Raw genomic sequence first — 20,617 nt, 5'->3', positions numbered from 1 at the left:
TGTGAGTTCACACACACAGATCCACGTTCTTGCTGTCAGGAGGGATCGCGAGTGCACGGCGAACATCGCAGTCGCCGGGCATGCACATCGGCTCCTCAATGACATGGCGGGCGTGTCCCCTATACTGTCAGGAAGCGGAAGACATCATGACGCCCAGTATGGGAGATACGCCGGGAATGAGGGGTTAAACAGCCATGGTTTATTACAGCTTGAAAGTGGTTTTAAACCTCAAATGTGAAATATGAACAAAGCAGATCCCTGTATAGTGTGTACTTGTCAAGGAAGGAACTTTCAACAGATTGACAGTCCTAGCTCTGTTCCTGTGAGCTGTGTGACAGAGAGTTTAGGGGTTATTTACCAAAAGCAAATCCACTTTGCACTGCAAGTGTGCTTGAAAGTGCAGTCGCTCTAAATATAAGGGGTAGATCTGAAGCTCTCCTGATTTTATCATCCAATCATGTACAAGCTAAAATGCTGTTTTTTATTTTCCTTGCATATCCCCTCGGATCTACAGCGACTTTACTTCCAAGTGCTCTTGCAGTGCAAAGTGGATCTTCCTTTAGTAAATAAACCTGTCATGGTACTACTTACAGTGAGCCCACAAGCAAGCAGGTGACACGGGATCCCCCAGGGCATGGAATGTAAGATCCAGCCGGTGTTCCACTAGGGACCCCTTCACAAGGGTTTGGGCTTAGCTGCGTACTCACCCCAGGTCACGACCCCCGGGTTCACCCTGCTCATTAGGGAAGTACCAGAAGACACTGTTAGACAAGGATGGATGGATGGAGCAAAGGAGAGCTGGATAGTGAGCCAAGGTCAGGGCGGGCTGCAGACAACGTAATCAGAACAAGCCGGGTCGGTACACAAGAGATCAGTTCGCGAGAGGTCAGGCAAAACCGGTTACACGAAGGGAGCTCAGAAACAAATGTTGCTCAAGCAATTAGTAGCAGGTTTGAAAGGGATTTAAATAGAGAAGCACATGAGGGGCTGGACAGGAAGTAGCAGGAATGAAACATATATTAGGCAACAGGTGATGGGCGGCGACACCCATAGCTGCAGAGTGCACAGAGCTGAACACCAGCTAGTGGAATAACAGATGCCAGCCGACCTACAGCAGTAAAGGTGAGACACAGATCAGCTCCGCAGTTGATCTGTGACAAAACCCCTTTGTCTCTTCCCTCCAACTAGCTCTTAGAACTCTCCTCACTTAGCTCTGCAGTGTGTGATTTCAGCTCTCTGCCCCTTTTTTTAAACTCAGTCATTATAAATTTAGCACGTTGAACCGATATAGAGAAGAGAAGACAGCAGATAAACAGGTACAACTTACAATATGTGGGAGGATTGTTTCATCTCTGTGTATCACCTGAGGCCAGTCACTTCACTAGGTATATGCAAGGGTTTACAACCACTTTAAATACTACCCTACATTTCCCTTCCTCATTGGCTCCAAAACATTTAGTGAAAATGGCATAGCTCCCAACTGCCCCTGATTTCGAGGGACTGTCCCTGATTTGGAGCAATGTCCCTCTGTCCCTCATTCCTCCTCATTTGTCCCTCATTTTGGTCTGATCTATATAGTTGTATATAAAATTCACTTTTTATCTATCAAAACGTGTTTTCCAGTGCTAAACCTTTCATCTGAATTCTAAATCGCTGCATTTGTAAATTCCAAAAGCCAATATAAAGGAATAGTAGTGGTAAAAAAAAGCATGTGTGGGTTTAACCAATGTTGTTTTTTTTTTATATAATTCTTCTTTAAGGGGGTGTGGTAAGGGGTGTGTCCTATGCCTGCATACTTTTGCTGATAGGTCCCATCATTCCCATCTCAAAAAGTTGGGAGGTATGAAATGGTAATATTTCACTGAAATCTAATTTTTAATTCACCCCTATCATTGACCTGAAAAGCTAAAAAAAAGACAGTTGGAGCTCAAATGCCAGTAGAGTTTATCAAAGGCTAATTTGCTAAGAGAATATAATCATATAAAATAAGCCTGTCTGCTTGAAAGCATTGTCTGAGAATAAGATGTCAAAACTTTACTGGCGGAAAACAGCAGTTTACTGGATCAGCCCAGAACAATGATAGTTGTAAATGTTACTACTGAGGTTCCTTGGAGTCTCATAAATTCTAATGAATGACATGTTTTTCAGTAATAATCGGGCCAGTGAACACAGCCACCATAGTACTTAGTAGTATAGTTATAGGAATACTTAGTGCTAAATTAGATAAATAGTTAGGTGGAAATAGGTTAATAGCTTGTCTAGCTGAATGGAACACAATAAAGGAAAACAATGGAGGAAATAGGGCAGGAAAGACATATATTGATCTTTATGTCACTCTCTGCATTGTGCACACATGAATGGCCAGATATACACGCTAAAGAAATTTCTCAGATACCTCCATCTTCTCCGGCTTTCTGAATGGGAAGCATTTTCCTTTATTGTGTGTTGAGTGTCAATAGGATTAAGGCCGCTTTAAACATTTAATACAGATTTTGAAATTATGGTTAGGGCTTAACCAGCATGTCCGAAAAATGGAAGTCAACACACTTTGGTACTTAAAAAGTAACTCCACTTTTGTTGAGAAAAAAACACCCCCTTTGGATGATCTACACTATATTGTCAAAAGTATTGGGATACCTGCCTTTATGCACACATGAACTTTAATGTCATCCCAGTCTAAGGCCGCGTACACACGCGGGGACTGTTCGCCCAACTTTGTCCGTCAAACAGTTTCAGCAAACAGTCCGCTCAAAATTAGCATGGACGGACATGGCCACACACGACGAACGAACAGTTTGCTGAAACCGTGCGCGATGACGTGAACGGCACGTACGACGGGACGGAAAATACGACGTCCTATACACTGCATTATAACTTTCGGCGTGTAAATCCTTTCTGAGCATGCGCGGAACTTAGTTTGATGAACAAGCCTACACACGAGGGGACTGTTCGCTGAAACAAAGTTTCAGCGGACAGTTTTTCGGAATTTCCGAAAAACCTTGTTCAGCGGACTGTTCGCTGAAACTGTCCGCTGAAAGCCCACACACGAGCGGACTGTCCACCGAAACACTGTTCAGCGGACAAAGTTGGGCGAAAGTCCCCGCGTGTGTACGCGGCCTTAGTCCGTAGGGTTCAATATTGCATTGGCCCACCCTTTGCAGCTATAGCAGCTTCAACTCTTCTGGGAAGGCTGTCCACAAGGTTTAGGAGTGTGTCTATGGGAATGTTTGACCATTCTTCCAGAAGCGCATTTGTGAGGTCAGGTACTGCTGTTGGACGAGAAGGCCTGGCTTGCAGTCTCCGCTCCAACTCATCATAAAGGTGTTCTTTCAGGTTGAGGTCTGGACTCTGTGCAGGCCAGTCAAGTTCCTACACCCCAAACTCGTTCATCCATGTCTTTATGGACCTTGATTTGTGCACTGGTGCGCAGTAACGTTGGAACAGGAAGGGGCCATCCCCAAACTGTTCCCACAAAGTTGCGAGCATGAAAGTGTCCAAAATGTCGGTATGCTGACGCCTTAAGTTTCCTTCACTGGAACTATGGGGCCCAAGCCAAACCCCTGAAAAACAACCCCAAACCATAATCCCACCTCCACCAAATTATTCGGTGATGATTTGATTCTCTTTAAGTACCAAAGTGTGTTGACTTCAATTTTTCAGACATTAATGACAGGGCATCAATGGGGAAAGCTGCAGGGCCTACATCCCTTTTAGACATGATTCCCTATTGGGAGTATCTCACCAAAAAATACATTTTTGTTGCAGGGGATGGCTGAAATCTGACTTCTTAGTGCAGACTTCTGGGAATATCATTGAACCAATCACGCAAGCAGGAAATTATGTTTCTGGGGGGGTGTTGTGTACACAATCTGTGTACACAACACATCCAGGTAGCCATATTACATTTTCAAACAAAATTACAGTGACTGCAGATTGAAAAGCAATCTTTAGTTTTTAATAACATTCAATCACAAAGTGACTTGTGTCACAATTGTATATGCTATATTATTTTTTCTTTATTTGCTATTTTTTTTCCCCCACGAAAATGGAGTTACTCTATATTGTAGATATTGAATGATCATGGAAATTGTTTACAGAAATAGCACCACATATGTTGCAGGTCACGCACTTCTTTAAGAAGGAAGGTGATATCTGTCCATAAGTCACTTTTTCAACAGCAATATAATGTGAGCTTACAGACTGCAGAGGAGCTCTTTCCTTGGAGGAGGTATCCATATTACTGGACACCCTGATACCCACAACATCCTTGCAGTTTATCCAGTTGATGGAGGCATATGGTTCCAGGATGCTGGAAGAAGAGGCCCACTAAGAGGAAATCTACTCTTTCCCTCCTCATCGGGTACCTCTCCCTATCACTGTTCCTTCTTTCTTCTTAACCAGTGGGGCTCTATTTCTGACCTACTCCCACACTGTGGGCACACCAAATGATGAAGTTTGTGCCATTTCTATGTCAAGATTGCCACCCAAATTCAGCATCCGTTAGGAGATGCTGGCCTCCCAAAATGCCTCCCTGGAGCCCATAATAGGGGACAATTTAGTCCCAATGGTCTCCTGCAAGCCTAAAGAAATGGCACAGATTCATCATCAGATTGGTAGATAAATTGCAGCCCAACACCTGCCAATGCATTAAACATAGTTATACATAGTATATACCTGTAGAAGCCTCCTTTGTATAGCCATCTTTTATGTTATGTCAACAATCACAGCAAATTCAGAGGTGTCATTTAAGTGATGCCCTAAAGCAAAAACTAGGATTCCTCCAGAGGTTTCTATGGTTTCTATGGTTTCCTTGAGCAATGAGCAATTTCTGCCTCTCAGATATGGTCCCCTCTGACGTAATTGACTATAAGTAATCATTGTGACAGGATCCTTTTCGCTCTGTAGTCTCGCTTTGTTACTGACTTTCCTGACTTGCTTCACTTTAGGAACCACTGGAATTCATAAAGAGTGTTCTAGACACTCTTTAGAATTCTTTTGGGCCTTCACATCACAATTTTATGTATTTATGACAGATTCATATACCTGCGGGAAACAAGCTCTTAAATCTGTTACATGGATCCTTGTGCTGAGGTTGGAGTGTCCATATGAATGCATAGGAGCAGGTGAGAGAACAGCGGGAGAGAGTCAGCACGTCCAGGAGATCTGCAGAAGTCATCCTCGGTGGGCTGGTGCGTGTGCAGTCTGGGAGGACCGTGGTGGAGACATAGCCAGGTGGGCTAGTAAAGGGGCAGCTGCAGCCAGGTGGGCTGGCAGTTCACGAATAGGTGGTGCTGGGATCAGTAGCCACAGGGATGTAAGCTGGACACTGTAAGTTGCTACACAACCCAAGGGGCCTGGGGTCCCTGTCTGTAAAGGGCTTTTGCTTAAAAATCTGCCTTTTGGTCAGATGAACTATCAGTGTGCCAGCTAGGAATTCTGCAAGCAAGTATGCTGTTGGAAGCAGAGGAGTGTACATACTACATACAGACTGTATATAAGAGAGTTGTCCCTGAAGTTCTGTTAAAGTCAAGTGAGCAGCCCATAATATTGTCAGGGCTGGCTTAGCCCTTCCTTCTCTGGGCTGGCTGCTCAACTGTCAGCTAATTGCCAGCTCCCATCTCTCTCCACAGTTACCAGCTGTTCCTTATCCAACTCGTCTGACCTGCCTACTTAAATCTATCCAGCTCACTTCATATCTGCCTTCGCCTTGGTCACATCACAAGAAACCATCTCCTGCGGTTCTGTTCAAAGACTGGATTGCTGACATCCCTTCTGGCTCCTTATCCTGCTTGCTGTTGCTCTACTTGGATCCCTGACTTCTGGCCTGGCTGATTACCCGATCTGGTTATTGAACTCTGGTGTCAGGAAATGTTCCATCCGCTGATAATATCTGTCCTTTGGCGTGCAGTACTGAGGTCCACCAGCAGGTGTTTCCTGTCAGTTTTGAGCTGTCAGGAGACCTTTTCCCTGATGATGTTATATCATCTTTGGGCTGCAGTACTGGCGTCCACCAGCGGATGGATCCTGGCAGTATGGAGCAGGCAGCACCTCCTGCAATCAGGTGTCACTTGAGGCCAATCACAGGCCTATAAATAGCTGGCAAGCACTCATATGTTTGCCTTGGTGTTGTCCTTGTGCCCTGACCTGCTGCTTGTGATCCTGAGCCTGATTCTGAACCTGTTCCTGTGCCCTGAACCTGTGACCCGTGGTTCTGATCCTGTTTCCCTGTCCTGGTCCTTACCCTGTCCCACCTGTTACCATCATCCCTGTCCTGCAGTCTGATCCGTCCATCCTCTCCCTGTCCGGTGTTCCTTACCCCATCTGCTGATCTCCCCGTGTATGACCTTGGCCTGGCTTGTGTCTCTGATTCTGGACTGCCCTTGTTTATCTACTGATCCTCTGTGCATGACCCTGGCCTGCCTATCGTTTACGATCCTGGTATTTCCCATTTATTGTACATATCTGTCTGTTGTTGTTTGGGGGTCTCTGTTGGTTGATTTATTGCACTGTGTGGTTGTATTTATATTATTCACTTTCCTTAATAAATCATTATATTTTACTTATACACATTTGGGTTTCCTCTGTTGCAGTCCACACAGTTCTGGTCTTATCTGATACTTGACAGAATACCAAGGCCATCCCTGACCAGAAGTGGCTACACAGAGGAACCATCTTGGTTCAGGTTGCTTACTGAAATGAATTTAGAGGTGATTCGTTATTTTTCAAATAACAGTTTATTTATTTTTCGTGGTCGTATAACAAAAGTAATAGTACAGGCATACAGTAATAGCAGTAAGAGGTGATTCGTTATTATGCTTTGCTGGCGTCTGAGAGTAGTAACTATCTCTGCCAGACACTGAAAGAGTGGACCAGTGATCAGCTGTTGGAAACCATTCGTTTAGCTCACTCCTGGGTGCAATTCGTTTCGTAACGAATCGAAATTCGGTCCGAATTATGCATCCGAATGTCCGAATAAAAAAATAACAAATTACAACGAATACGAAAGAAATATAACGAATGAATTCGAATGAATTTGACATGATTCGAAATTATTTCAACCGCATTCGAAATTATTTCAACATGATTCGACATTATTTCAACTGCATTCGAAATGATTTCAACATGATTCGACATTATTTCAACCGCATTCGAAAATATTTTGTGACCCGAATTTAGGGCCATGTATCTCAGGGTCACTTGGTGCTAGACACTTCAAATTTGGATATGTTGTAGTGCTAGTATTATTGTGTTTGCATACCAAATTTGGGGTTTCTAGCTATAAGTGACCCCGAGATATGTGGCCCCAAAATCGGGTCGCAAAATGTTATTAGTTATTAGAGCAGAGAATGACATTTTGTGACCCGATTTTGGGGCCACATAAAATGCATTCAAAAATTATTTCAACATGATTCGACATTATTTCAACTGCATTCGAAATGATTTCAACATGATTCAACATTATTTCAACCGCATTCGAAAATATTTTGTGACCCGACTTTAGGGCCATGTATCTCGGGGTCACTTGGTGCTAGACACTTCAAATTTGGATATGTTGTAGAGATAGTATTATTGTGTTTGCATACCAAATTTGGGGTTTCTAGATATAAGTGACCCCGAGATATGTGGCCCCAGAATCGGGTCGCAAAATGTCATTCTCTGCTCTATTAACTAATAACATTTTGCGACCCGATTTTGGGGCCACATATCTCGGGGTCACTTATAGCTAGAAACCCCAAATTTGGTATGCAAACACAATAGTACTAGCACTACAACATATCCAAATTTGGAGTTTCTAGCACCAAGTGACCCCGAGATACATGGCCCTAAAGTCGGGTCACAAAATATTTTCGAATGTGGTTGAAATAATGTCGAATCATGTTGAAATCATTTCGAATCCGGTAGAAATATTTTCGAATTTCGTTGAAATATTTTCGAATGTGGCCGATTTTTCGAATTCGGTAGAAAACTAAACGAAATCCGAAAACGAATTTAAGGAAGTTAATGAATATAACTAAACGAAATTAATGAATTAACGAATTAAAACGAAACGAAACAAATTTTTTCCTTTTGCACATGTCTAGTTTGGGGATGTTCAGCATTTAATTCAAATCTGCACAGAGCTGGCCCTGCCCTGCATCCCAGGGGGCCATGATGATTTTTCTCCCCCTTTCAGTATTAATCAAGTCACATCACTGGTATGGCTTCTGGAAGATGATTCCCCTTACTTTTTTGAGCATTACACAGCCTGTTCCCAACAGATGTTAATAGAATGTGTTGATTCCGTACAATCCCTTGTTAGACAGGCAGTATGTAACCCGCAGTTTGTACAACCACTACTTTTAGCATGGTCTGGTATTTTGCAATCAGCCACAGCCAGCCCACAACAAACCATCTCTGCTACCAAACACCTGCCTGCCCAAGAGTCTCTTCCTCCATCACCTATGGCAACCTCAGTTTCAGCCCAATATACTCTACTCCCCACCAAATATCAATACCCTGTTTCTTCCTGCTGCACATATCCTGCCTTTAATCCAACTGCCTCTTTCCCATGGCCCACTATCCCTCAAGAACTTCCCCCAGCCACTGTTACCTCTTCCCTGCCATATTCCAACCCTTCTCTCCAGTCTGCTTCATCCCCTACCTATAGATCTGCAGCTACCTACAGGACTTCAGTAGCTAAATCTAAAAAGAGACGGAAGTTCTTTCCTACCCATTTGATCCTGCCAGTAACGCAACCTGCCTCCACACCACCCCAACCTGCTCCAGTCTGCCTGCATGCCAGCTGAACCTGATCCCCCACCTGATTCTGCCAAACATCTGCCTGCTATCCACCCAGTGTCTCCGCCTGAAGTTCCTGTGCTCCAGTCTGATGCCTTCCAGCCTGACGCCTTCCTGTCTGATGTCCCGACCTTCCAGCCTGACACCTTCCTGTCTGATGTCCCGGCCTTCCAGCCTGACGCCTTCCAGTCTGATGTCCCGGCCTTCGAGCCTGACGCCTTCCAGTCTGATGTCCCGGCCTTCGAGCCTGACGCCTTCCAGTCTGATGTCCCGGCCTTCGAGCCTGACGCCTTCCAGTCTGATGTCCCGGCCTTCGAGCCTGACGCCTTCCAGTCTGATGTCCCGGCCTTCCAGCCTGACGCCTTCCAGTCTGATGTCCCGGCCTTCCAGCCTGACGCCTTCCAGTCTGATGTCCCGGCCTTCCAGCCTGACGCCTTCCAGTCTGATGTCCCGGCCTTCCAGCCTGACGCCTTCCAGTCTGATGTCCCGGCCTTCCAGCCTGACGCCTTGCAGTCTGATGTCCCGGCCTTGCAGTCTGACGCCTTGCAGTCTGATGTCCCGGCCTTGCAGTCTGACGCCTTGCAGTCTGATGTCCCGGCCTTGCAGTCTGACTCCTTGCAGTCTGATGTCCCGGCCTTGCAGTCTGACGCCTTGCAGTCTGATGTCCCGGCCTTGCAGTCTGACGCCTTGCAGTCTGATGTCCCGGCCCTGGAGTCTGACGCCTTGCCGTCTGATGTCCCGGCCTTCCAGTCTGACGCCTTGCAGTCTGATGTCCCGGCCTTCCAGTCTGATGCCTTGCAGTCTGATGTCCCGGCCTTCCAGTCTGACGCCTTGCAGTCTGATGTCCCGGCCTTCCAGTCTGACGCCTTGCAGTCTGATGTCCCGGCCTTGCAGTCTGACGCCTTGCAGTCTGATGTCCCGGCCTTGCAGTCTGACGCCTTGCAGTCTGATGTCCCGGCCTTGCAGTCTGACGCCTTGCAGTCTGATGTCCCGGCCTTCCAGTCTGACGCCTTGCAGTCTGATGTCCCGGCCTTCCAGTCTGACGCCTTGCAGTCTGATGTCCCGGCCTTTCAGTCTGACGCCTTGCAGTCTGATGTCCCGGCCCTGGAGTCTGACGCCTTGCAGTCTGATGTCCCGGCCTTCCAGTCTGACGCCTTGCAATCTGATGTCCCGGCCTTCCAGTCTGACGCCTTGCAGTCTGATGTCCCGCCCCTTCAGTCTGACGCCTTGCAGTCTGATGTCCCGGCCTTGCAGTCTGACGCCTTGCAGTCTGATGTCCCGGCCTTGCAGTCTGACGCCTTGCAGTCTGATGTCCCGGCCTTGCAGTCTGACGCCTTGCAGTCTGATGTCCCGGCCTTGCAGTCTGACGCCTTGCAGTCTGATGTCCCGGCCTTGCAGTCTGACGCCTTGCAGTCTGATGTCCCGGCCTTGCAGTCTGACGCCTTGCAGTCTGATGTCCCGGCCTTGCAGTCTGACGCCTTGCAGTCTGATGTCCCGGCCTTGCAGTCTGACGCCTTGCAGTCTGATGTCCCAGCCTTGCAGTCTGATGCCTTGCAGTCTGATGTCCCGGCCTTCCAGTCTGATGCCTTCCAGTCTGATGTCTTCCAGTCTGATGTCCCGGCCTAGCAGTCTGATGTCCCGGCCTTCCAGTCTGATGTCCAGGCCTTCCAGTCTGATGCCTTCCAGTCTGATGTCCCGGCCTTCCAGTCTGATGTCCCGGCCTTCCAGTCTGATGCCTTCCAGTCTGATGTCCCGGCCTTCCAGTCTGATGCCTTCCAGTCTGATGCCCCGGCCTTCCAGTCTGATGCCCCGGCCTTCCAGTCTGATGCCTTCCAGTCTGATGTCCCGGCCTTCCAGTCTGATGTCCCGGCCTTCCAGTCTGATGCCTTCCAGTCTGATGTCCCGGCCTTGCAGTCTGACGCCTTGCAGTCTGATGTCCCGGCCTTGCAGTCTGACGCCTTGCAGTCTGATGTCCCGGCCTTCCAGTCTGACGCCTTCCAGTCTGATGTCCAGGCCTTCCAGTCTGATGCCTTCCAGTCTGATGTCCCGGCCTTCCAGTCTGATGTCCCGGCCTTCCAGTCTGATGCCTTCCAGTCTGATGTCCCGGCCTTCCAGTCTGATGCCTTCCAGTCTGATGTCCCGGCCTTCCAGTCTGATGCCCCGGCCTTCCAGTCTGATGCCTTCCAGTCTGATGTCCCGGCCTTCCAGTCTGATGTCCCGGCCTTCCAGTCTGATGCCTTCCAGTCTGATGTCTCGGTCTTCCAGTCCAATGCCTTCCAGCCCGATGCCTTCCAGTCTGATGTCCCGGCCTTCCAGCCCGATGCCTTCCAGTCTGATGTCCCGGCCTTCCAGTCTGAGGCCTTTCAGTCTGATGTGCCTGCCTTCCAGCCTGCCGCTCCGGTGCCTGCCTGCCGTGCCGCTGCCTGCCTTGCAGCCTCCCGGTCTGATGTGCCAGCCTCCCGGCCTGAGGTGTTCCTGTCTGCTGTCCAGCCTGAAGTGCCGGTGCCCGCTGCTCAGCTTGAAGTGCCCGCTGTCCAGCTTGAAGTGCCTGCGCCCGCTGTCCAGCTTGAAGTGCCTGCGCCCGCTGTCCAGCTTGAAGTGCCTGCGCCCGCTGTCCAGCTTGAAGTACCCGCTGTCCAGCTTGAAGCGCCTGTGCCCTCAGCCCAGCTTGCGGTACCCTCTGCCCAGCTTGATGTACCCGCTGCCCCGCTTGATGTGCCTGTGCCGGCTGCCCAGCCTGATGTACCTGTTGCACAGTTCAAGGTGACTGCTGCCCAGTCTGACAATCCGGACCCTGCCGATGACCTGGAGCCTGCCCCCAACCCAACGACCTGAAGCCTGCCGCCCAGTTCGATGTGCCTGCTGCTAAACCTGTTATGTCTTCCCCTGCTGTCCAGCTTGAGATGCCCATTGCCTGGTTTAATGTTTTAGACTGTCTTCATATCCAGCTTAATGTGACTCCGCCTGCTGCCCAGCTTGATGCCATGGACTTGTCCCAGCAGCAGCTAGTTGGAGCGTCCGGAGGCCGCTCCTTTGAGGGGGGGTACTGTCAGGAAATGTTCCATCCGCTGATAATATCTGTCCTTTGGCGTGCAGTACTGAGGTCCACCAGCAGGTGTCTCCTGTCAGTTTTGAGCTGTCAGGAGACCTTTTCCCTGATGATGTTATATCATCTTTGGGCTGCAGTACTGGCGTCCACCAGCGGATGGATCCTGGCAGTATGGAGCAGGCAGCACCTCCTGCAATCAGGTGTCACTTGAGGCCAATCACAGGCCTATAAATAGCTGGCAAGCACTCATATGTTTGCCTTGGTATTGTCCTTGAGCCCTTACCTGCTGTTTGTGAGCCTGATTCTGAACCTGTTCCTGCGCCTGTTCCTGCGCCCTGTTCCTGCGACCAGTCCCTACCCTGTCCCACCTGTTACCATCATCCCTGTTCTGCAGTCTGATCCGTCCATCCTCTCCCTGTCCTGTGTTCCTTACCCCATCTGCTGATCTCCCCGTGTATGACCTTGGCCTGGCTTGTGTCTCTGATTCTGGACTGCCCTTGTTTATCTACTGATCCTCTGTGCATGACCCTGGCTTGCCTATCATTTACGATCCTGGAATTTCCCATTTATTGTACATATCTGTCTGTTGTTGTTTGGGGGTCTCTGTTGGTTGATTTATTGCACTGTGTGGTTGTATTTATATTATTCACTTTCCTTAATAAATCATTATATTTCACTTATACACATTTGGGTTTCCTCTGTTGCAGTCCACACAGTTCTGGTCTTATCTGATACTTGACATCTGGACTGGCTGACTACTCGATCCGGTTACTGGACTCTGGCTATGCTTTGACTACGCTTTCTCTATTTACCTTTTTATTTTTATTTAATAAACAAGTGTGATTTCATTGTACTCCTGTCTCGGTCTGATTCATGGTTTCTGAAAAATATCCTGATTCCCTATCCAAGTTTTATCCCCTCAATAAAAATACAAAACAAGCAGTGGACTGTTTCTTGACTTTGGAGCCTGTGAAGATTTTGATGTGCCTGGCTGTGCAGCATGGGAGATCCTAGTTAAGCAGCAGTACCTATGTGGGGTAAGCTACACACATATACTCAAGTATATATTAATAGAAATACCTCAGAGTGAATGTTGCAGCAAAGTCCATTTGCAGGAACCTCTGAGGATGATTGTGTTGTGGCATTTGTATTGGTGTCAGAGACCTGAAGGCAAAATCTACAGTAATAGAGGGCCTTCTATCCATTGTCCAACCAGCCTGGAATATCACTTCTCAATTGCATAAACCATGGCATGGTATTGGGCCTTCTATCCATTGTCCAACCAGCCTGGAATATAGCTTCTCAATTGCATAAACCATGGCATGGTGTTGGAACTCAGATTCAGCCTATCTACTCAGTGCTGTAGTCCTTAGTAGTTTCTAATCTGACATGTATCCAGAAGTGGCTGTCTGATGCCTAACCAGGCTCTTACATACTGTATGGTGGCTACCGAGTCCTGAGCTAAAATGAGCTATATTATCCCAGACCAGAAGGGACAGAGTTATCTAAAATAACAGGGAACTGCATATAAACTTTATTGCAATAAACAAGTTCAAGGCAAAAAGAAAAGATAAGATTGCGCTATGGACAAATTTACCCGTTTGCTAGACAAGTTTAAATAAGTAAATGTTAAAATGATTATAATAAAGTGAACTGTGAAGGGTTAAAGCTGCCTGTGCTTGAAACCTATCCCTCTAGATGGGAATAGATTAGAAATGTGAAAAGTAAAATAAGCTTTGGCGCTAAAACCTAAATGGTGTACTAAAAATGCTAATACTCTACAAATTACATAAAATGAAGCCCAATGTGGGAATTTCACCAATACACTGTATACGTGATATTAAAGCTATATGTAAATGGAAATGTGTATCCGTTATCCTACATAGTAACTATGCACAAGTGTGGTAAAAAATAATGACTATGCACAAGTGTGGTAAATGATATGATAAAAATTACAACTAATCTATCACAACTAAAAATGTAGGTGCTTTGACAAAAAGTGCTTTAGCTCACGTAAATGAGCCAATACTTATATTCTAAAAAGTGACAATCAAAAGGACATTGTGAAGATACCAAGTGAAAACATCAAAAAAATCAAAAAAATCATATAATGTCCAATCCAAAATGTGTTATAATGTCCAAAAAAATAACAATATTTGTTCAAAGTCGCATCATCTAGTTGCTGAAAAAACGCATAAGACTTTTATCAGATAGGAAGGTGAAGCAAGGTGACTGGTGAAAACAAGGGTTAAATTCCTCTCCGGTGCGCCACTCTGTGTTAGAGAAAAAATGTATATATGCGCTCACCAGACATTAAACCCTCAATGGGTTAACCAAGCAGTCACAGTATGAGCCACTGTGCAGCTCTCTCGAGGCTCTGCCACCGCTGTGCTGTGGGGATATTTTACACTCTTCCTTCCGTGAATGGTCCGTTTAGCGTTTGTACATGAAGGAAAACAGAAGTACAACCATGGTGCAATATTGTTGTAAAAACGTACTATGTTTATTAAAAACAGTTTTACTCACAAATTCCAAAAAAGATAGATCGCTGTGAAATATACTCCGCCGGCGTTACTGCTTGAATAGCAGTGTAAGGTGCACGTCCTAGGCCACGCCCTACGCGTTTCGTCAGAGCGACGTCATCTGGAGCTCCAGATGACGTCGCTCTGACGAAACGCGTAGGGCGTGGCCTAGGACGTGCACCTTACACTGCTATTCAAGCAGTAACGCCGGCGGAGTATATTTCACAGCGATCTATCTTTTTTGGAATTTGTGAGTAAAACTGTTTTTAATAAACATAGTACGTTTTTACAACAATATTGCACCATGGTTGTACTTCTGTTTTCCTTCATGTACAAACGCTAAACGGACCATTCACGGAAGGAAGAGTGTAAAATATCCCCACAGCACAGCGGTGGCAGAGCCTCGAGAGAGCTGCACAGTGGCTCATACTGTGACTGCTTGGTTAACCCATTGAGGGTTTAATGTCTGGTGAGCGCATATATACATTTTTTCTCTAACACAGAGTGGCGCACCGGAGAGGAATTTAACCCTTGTTTTCACCAGTCACCTTGCTTCACCTTCCTATCTGATAAAAGTCTTATGCGTTTTTTCAGCAACTAGATGATGCGACTTTGAACAAATATTGTTATTTTTTTGGACATTATAACACATTTTGGATTGGACATTATATGATTTTTTTGATTTTTTTGATGTTTTCACTTGGTATCTTCACAATGTCCTTTTGATTGTCACTTTTTAGAATATAAGTATTGGCTCATTTACGTGAGCTAAAGCACTTTTTGTCAAAGCACCTACATTTTTAGTTGTGATAGATTAGTTGTAATTTTTATCATATCATTTACCACACTTGTGCATAGTCATTATTTTTTACCACACTTGTGCATAGTTACTATGTAGGATAACGGATACACATTTCCATTTACATATAGCTTTAATATCACGTATACAGTGTATTGGTGAAATTCCCACATTGGGCTTCATTTTATGTAATTTGTAGAGTATTAGCATTTTTAGTACACCATTTAGGTTTTAGCGCCAAAGCTTATTTTACTTTTCACAATAAACAAGTTCAACTACTAATATACCGGAAGGTGACCACTACATACATACAGTAGCACAGACCTAGCTATTTGGCATTATGCATATGAGATTGGCACAACAGAACAGAAAAGTCTGTCACAAGGATTTGGGTACACATTGAAGAAGCTGATGGCAGCTGCAGTTAGACTTTTAGAACATAAGAATACTTGACTAATAGTCTCTGCTTCTGGTCTGAGTGAAAATACAGAAGCAGTAACAACCCCTGTGTGTATAAGGTGATGTAGCTTATTTCTCTATCTCTCTCCACTTCCACCTTATGGGGTTTCTGACCCAAACTCACAGAGACAGGAAGTGATGCCCAAAAATAATCTGTGAACATTAAGCAGCAGAGCCATTAACCCTTTAGGCAACAAAAACGTTTATACATAAACATAAATGAATAAAAGCTAACTATTGTAAGCACCCCTGTCAGTGAAAATGATTTGTCTCAACACTCTAACTGCCACTTTTGCTGGACAACTTGTTTTGTTTTAAAATATAACAGACTTACTAGCCAGATCAACAGATAAAAATAAAGGAAAAAAAGCCTAATGCCCCGTACACACGAGCGGACTTAAATCCGAAGGAGTTTCCGCCGGAGTTCCGCCGGAGTTCCGACGCAACGGACTTGCCTACACACGATCCCACTAAAGTCCGCCCGTCTGGTCCGCGGTGACGTACACCAGGTCCGACGAGACTATAAAACGGAAGTTCAATACCAAGTGCGCCACCCTTTGGGCTCCTTCTGCTAATTTCGTGTTTATCTCGTGTTAGTAGAAGTTTGGTGAGAGACGATTCGCGGTTTTCAGACTCGTATTTTTCAGACCGTTTTTCACTGCTTTTCAGTTTGTGCTTGTGAGGTTTGTATCTGTTTTTTAGTGCGTGTAGTCAGTTCGTCTCTGTATTTTGCAGTGCGATCTAACTGCGCTCGCTGACTTTCAGCTCGCTCTTCACAGGCCTTGCTGTTCTTCAGTGACGTCTGTTAAGTTCGCTCTGACAATCCGACCGTTTTGAAGCCATGTTGCGTGTACGTACTCGTCGTCGAGTTCGTGCTTTGCTTGCGCTTGGTGTTGTAGTTCATTCTGCAACCCAAGAACAGTCCTTGGACGGGGTGTTGAGGAGTTCATGGACGAAGAATTGGTTGCTCCAGCGTGACCAGTTCTCACACATGCCTTTGCTTCGTGAGATCCGGGAGAATAATCCTGATGATTTCAGGAATTTCAGGAATTTCAGGAATTATCTCCGGATGACGGACCCGTTCACCGTCTGCTGGCTTTGCTGACCCCTTATATCAGCAGGCAGGATACCTGCATGCGGCAAGCCATCACTCCGGAGCAGAGGCTCGTCGCCACGTTGCGCTACTTGGCGACAGGGAGAAGCCTTCAGGACCTGAAGTTCTCGACAGGCATCTCCCCCCAGGCTCTGGGGATCATTATCCCAGAGACCTGTTCTGCCATTATACAGGTCCTGCAGGAGGACTATATTAAGGTAAGATTTAGCATTTAACATCACATTTTATTGTCTTTAATGTTTGCTAATGCCTTGTATTTCTTTCCTCAATCTCTAATTACCATGATTGCAATATGCTGTGAATGTCCCCTTTGTCCTCATGCATGCTGCAATCTTTTAATGCTCCTTTTTTCTTTTTCATGCATATTTGCCTTCATTAAACCTCACCAACATGCTATGGTAGGCCCATATCCACCTAGTCTAGTCACTTAAAATGTCTTTTGTCAGCTCCATTCTATTGCTTTATCCTAAAACCAAACATTTTAAAGATTATTCCAAATGGTCTGTGTCCCCTTAACTGAATCCCCCCCCCCCCCCCCTTAATAGTATCCCAAATGGTCTGTGTGTCCTTTAACTGGATCCCCCCCCCCCCACACACACTTAATATAATTCCAACGAGTCTGTGTGTCCTTAAATTAATGTTGAATTATATATTGTATTTTTAACACACTTCAACCCTGGAATGATTTTCCCCCCTTCCTGACCTTCATCACTTTTTTGGGTGATTTGGCAGTGCGTTGTTTGAATTGACAATTGTGCGTCCTTGTAACATGGCTCCTCCTAGTAAATTATCTTCATTTTATTAGCACAAAGCGATTTTGTATTTGGTTGTCTTTGATCACCTCTGCTTTTTTAGTTTTGGTGATTAACCACCAACAAACCCAAAATGCATTTTTCTAAATATGCTTTTTTTTCTCTCTTTTCGCTCTAAAGAAAGATAGGCACAAAAATATATCACCATGATTTTTTGGGACATCATTTGATGCTGATACGTAGTCTTTTAGTAAACAAAAATGTGTTAAAATGAATCACAATTTAAGCGTTTCTTGATTGTTTTGGTTAAAAGTTCAATCGTTTCGTAAATATGGTCTATTTTGCTGGCATTTGTAAAATCTTGCCATTTTTTAAAATAGTAATGGCGTTGCTAACCGTTTGGTTTTTTTTTTTTTTTTTTCTGGTGACTGCCACATTATGGCGGACACATTGGCCAATTTCCATACATTTTTGTGACCATTGTCATTAATACAGTGATCAATGCTGTCAAAAATTGTCTTGATTACTGTAAAAATGTCACATGCAGTGAAGGTGTTTTATTAAGCACAAAGGGGGCCAAGGAATGGTTTAAAGTGTGTTCTGGGTGAGTGTTTTTCTTAACTGTCTGGGGGATGGGCTAGCAGTGACATGACCCTGATCACTGCTCCCAATGACAGGGAGCAGACGATCGGTGTCATGTGACTAGGCAGAAGCGTGAAATAAAGTTTGTGTTGTAATGTACAATGTTTAATGTGCAAAAGTACTTATTTTGTTTTTTTTCTGCTTTTTGCCTCCCCAGTTTCCTTCATCGCCACAGGAATGGCAGACTGTGGCATCCCATTTTGCCACCCGTTGGGACTTTCCTAACTGCGGTGGTGCGATAGATGGGAAGCACGTCCACATTGTGCCACCACCCCATTCGGGGTCATACTTTTTTAATTACAAGGGGTTTCACAGTATTGTGTTAATGGCGGTGGTGTCGGCACAGTATGAATTTCTCTATGTGGACGTGGGGAAGAATGGCCGCATGTCGGATGGAGGAGTCTTCGCCCAGACGGAGTTCTACCGCCGTCTACAGACAGGTGGCCTGGGCTTGCCACCTGATTCGGAGAATGTGGAGGAACTACCCTTCGTATTCATCGCTGATGAGGCTTTTGCTCTTGACAACCACATCATGAGGCCATTCCCCCAAAGAGCCCTCACCCCGGAGAGGAGGGTTTTCAACTACCGGCTGGCCAGAGCGAGAAGAGTGGTGGAAAATGCATTTGGAATAATGGCCAGCCGGTTCCGTGTATTTCTGACGGCTCTAAACCTAGCGGAATACAAACTGAACTATGTCATACTTACGTGCTGCATTTTGCACAATTTTTTACACAAATACTCAAATACGTATTTATCAGGAATAATGCCGGAGGCTGGAGTTGGTCCAGAATCCATGACAGGCCTGGATACTGGCCGTACTGGCTTGGCCCCCCAAAGTGCACGTGAAGTGCGCGAAAGATATGTGACTTATTTTAACGGTAGGGGGGCCATTGCAATGCCACCCAATATTTAATTTTTAAAAAGAGGAAAATAATAAAAGAACCTCAAATCTGAAATGTGTTTTCTTGCTTGCTTTTGGTTTGTGCTGTCTCCTATGTTATCCTAGTGCACTTGTAGTGCCAAGTGTATTTTCATTAAATTCAATAAGGCCCATTGTCACTGGATACACAAAATCCCTTTTCCCAAACTGGTATTAAGCATTGAAAGAATACGCCACACATTCTTGATTATTCAAAATTTTAATTTGGCCACATTCACATGTGCCATTGAATATTTAGTGATCTAAATTTTTTTTTGGGTTTATTTAACTTTCTTTGCCAAACATTTTTTTGTTTCCTTTTTTTTCAATTTTTTAAAAACATTTTTTTTTTTTTTTTTTTGTGGTTTTTATTTTTCTAGAAAAAATATGAAAAATGTATAAAAAACAATCAGCCACAATCGTAAAAATTGGTGAAGTAACAATCTTTGAACTAAAACAAGGGAAATGAAGAACATGATCGATATTATGGAGAAACGGATTATATTCTCCCCAAAATATCGATCATGTTCTTCATTTCCAGCTGCATATTGTCAATCTGAGTCTTCATGAGATCCAGGCTAGTCCGCATGTCATCTAGTTCCCCATTCCAGCCCATTATCTGGCCAATCAGCCTTTGTGCGCTGTCACTGGAAAATGGGGCCCTTTCCACAAACAGAACATCACCTACAATAGATGGGAAAAATTGGGTCAAAAATTATGCAGTCATACATGGATTTCAACAAGCTGGGGTGTCAGACACTCACCTGGTGGGGTGCCCAGCTCCCCTACTTCCTCCACCTCTCCTTCCTCAACCTCTCCTTCCTCGACATCCTCGGGGGGGGGGCACTGGTGCTTGGAAATGTGTCGCTTTCCACAACCACAACATCACCTAAAATAGATGTAAAAAAATGTGTTTGGAAATATGCAGGTATACATCGATTACCTGAAGCTGTGGTGTCAGACACTCACCTGGTGGGGTGCCCATCTCCTCTCCTTCTTCCACCTCTCCTTCCTCCACATGCACATCCACGGGGGGGATGGGGCTAACCTCACATTCCTGCTGGCAAGGGTGGCGGTCCCTGGGATCCTGCTTTGTGAGGCTTTTCTCCCCTATGAGAAATTAACAAACAAAAAGGTATACTTTAGCACACAGATATTTAAGGCCAGAACTAGGAAGATGAAACCTTGATTAGAAGTGTTGTACAATTGTCGGTTTATGAAGAGATGCAAAATGTGAAGACATGAGAAATCAATTCACTTTGCCAAAAAAGCAAATAATTTGCTTTTTGTGCCAAGGTTCACACATGCCCAAACCCCCCCCCCCCCCCCAAGTATACCAGGGAACCCCGTGTGGCGTGTGGTTTACCCTAATAAATGTTCTCTGGTGTCCCACACCTTTGCTCATGAGTGCAGATGTGTTTTTACCCAGCTGCCAAGTGTCCTCTCCTTCAATTACACTGAATGTTCTTTTCTAGTCATTGTATTTTAAAACACATCTAAACCACAATGTCCTAATCATTTGTTGTGTCCTAAAAATTACACAGCCAAAAAATGCTGTTCAAACCCTGTATCATAAACGAGGT

At 45.3% G+C, this 20,617-nt stretch overlaps 1 long non-coding RNA gene across 1 annotated transcript; it reads right to left on the bottom strand.

The window, feature by feature from the left end:
• Nucleotides 1–19,536: 19,536 nt before the first annotated feature.
• LOC143988209 (uncharacterized) lies at nt 19,537–20,096 on the bottom strand. Its single transcript, XR_013276789.1, has 3 exons — nt 20,004–20,096; nt 19,799–19,923; nt 19,537–19,718 (listed from the first exon to the last, which is right to left on the bottom strand). It is a non-coding gene; the product is annotated as an uncharacterized LOC143988209 (long non-coding RNA).
• Between the last annotated feature and the right edge of the window lie 521 nt (nt 20,097–20,617).

Source organism: Lithobates pipiens, unplaced genomic scaffold, assembly GCF_037356315.1.
Source record: "Lithobates pipiens isolate NorthernLeopardFrog02 unplaced genomic scaffold, aLitPip1_a1.2 Scaffold_1, whole genome shotgun sequence".
NCBI classification, from domain to species: Eukaryota; Metazoa; Chordata; class Amphibia; order Anura; family Ranidae; genus Lithobates; species Lithobates pipiens.
This window is presented reverse-complemented; position numbering and strand designations above follow the sequence as displayed.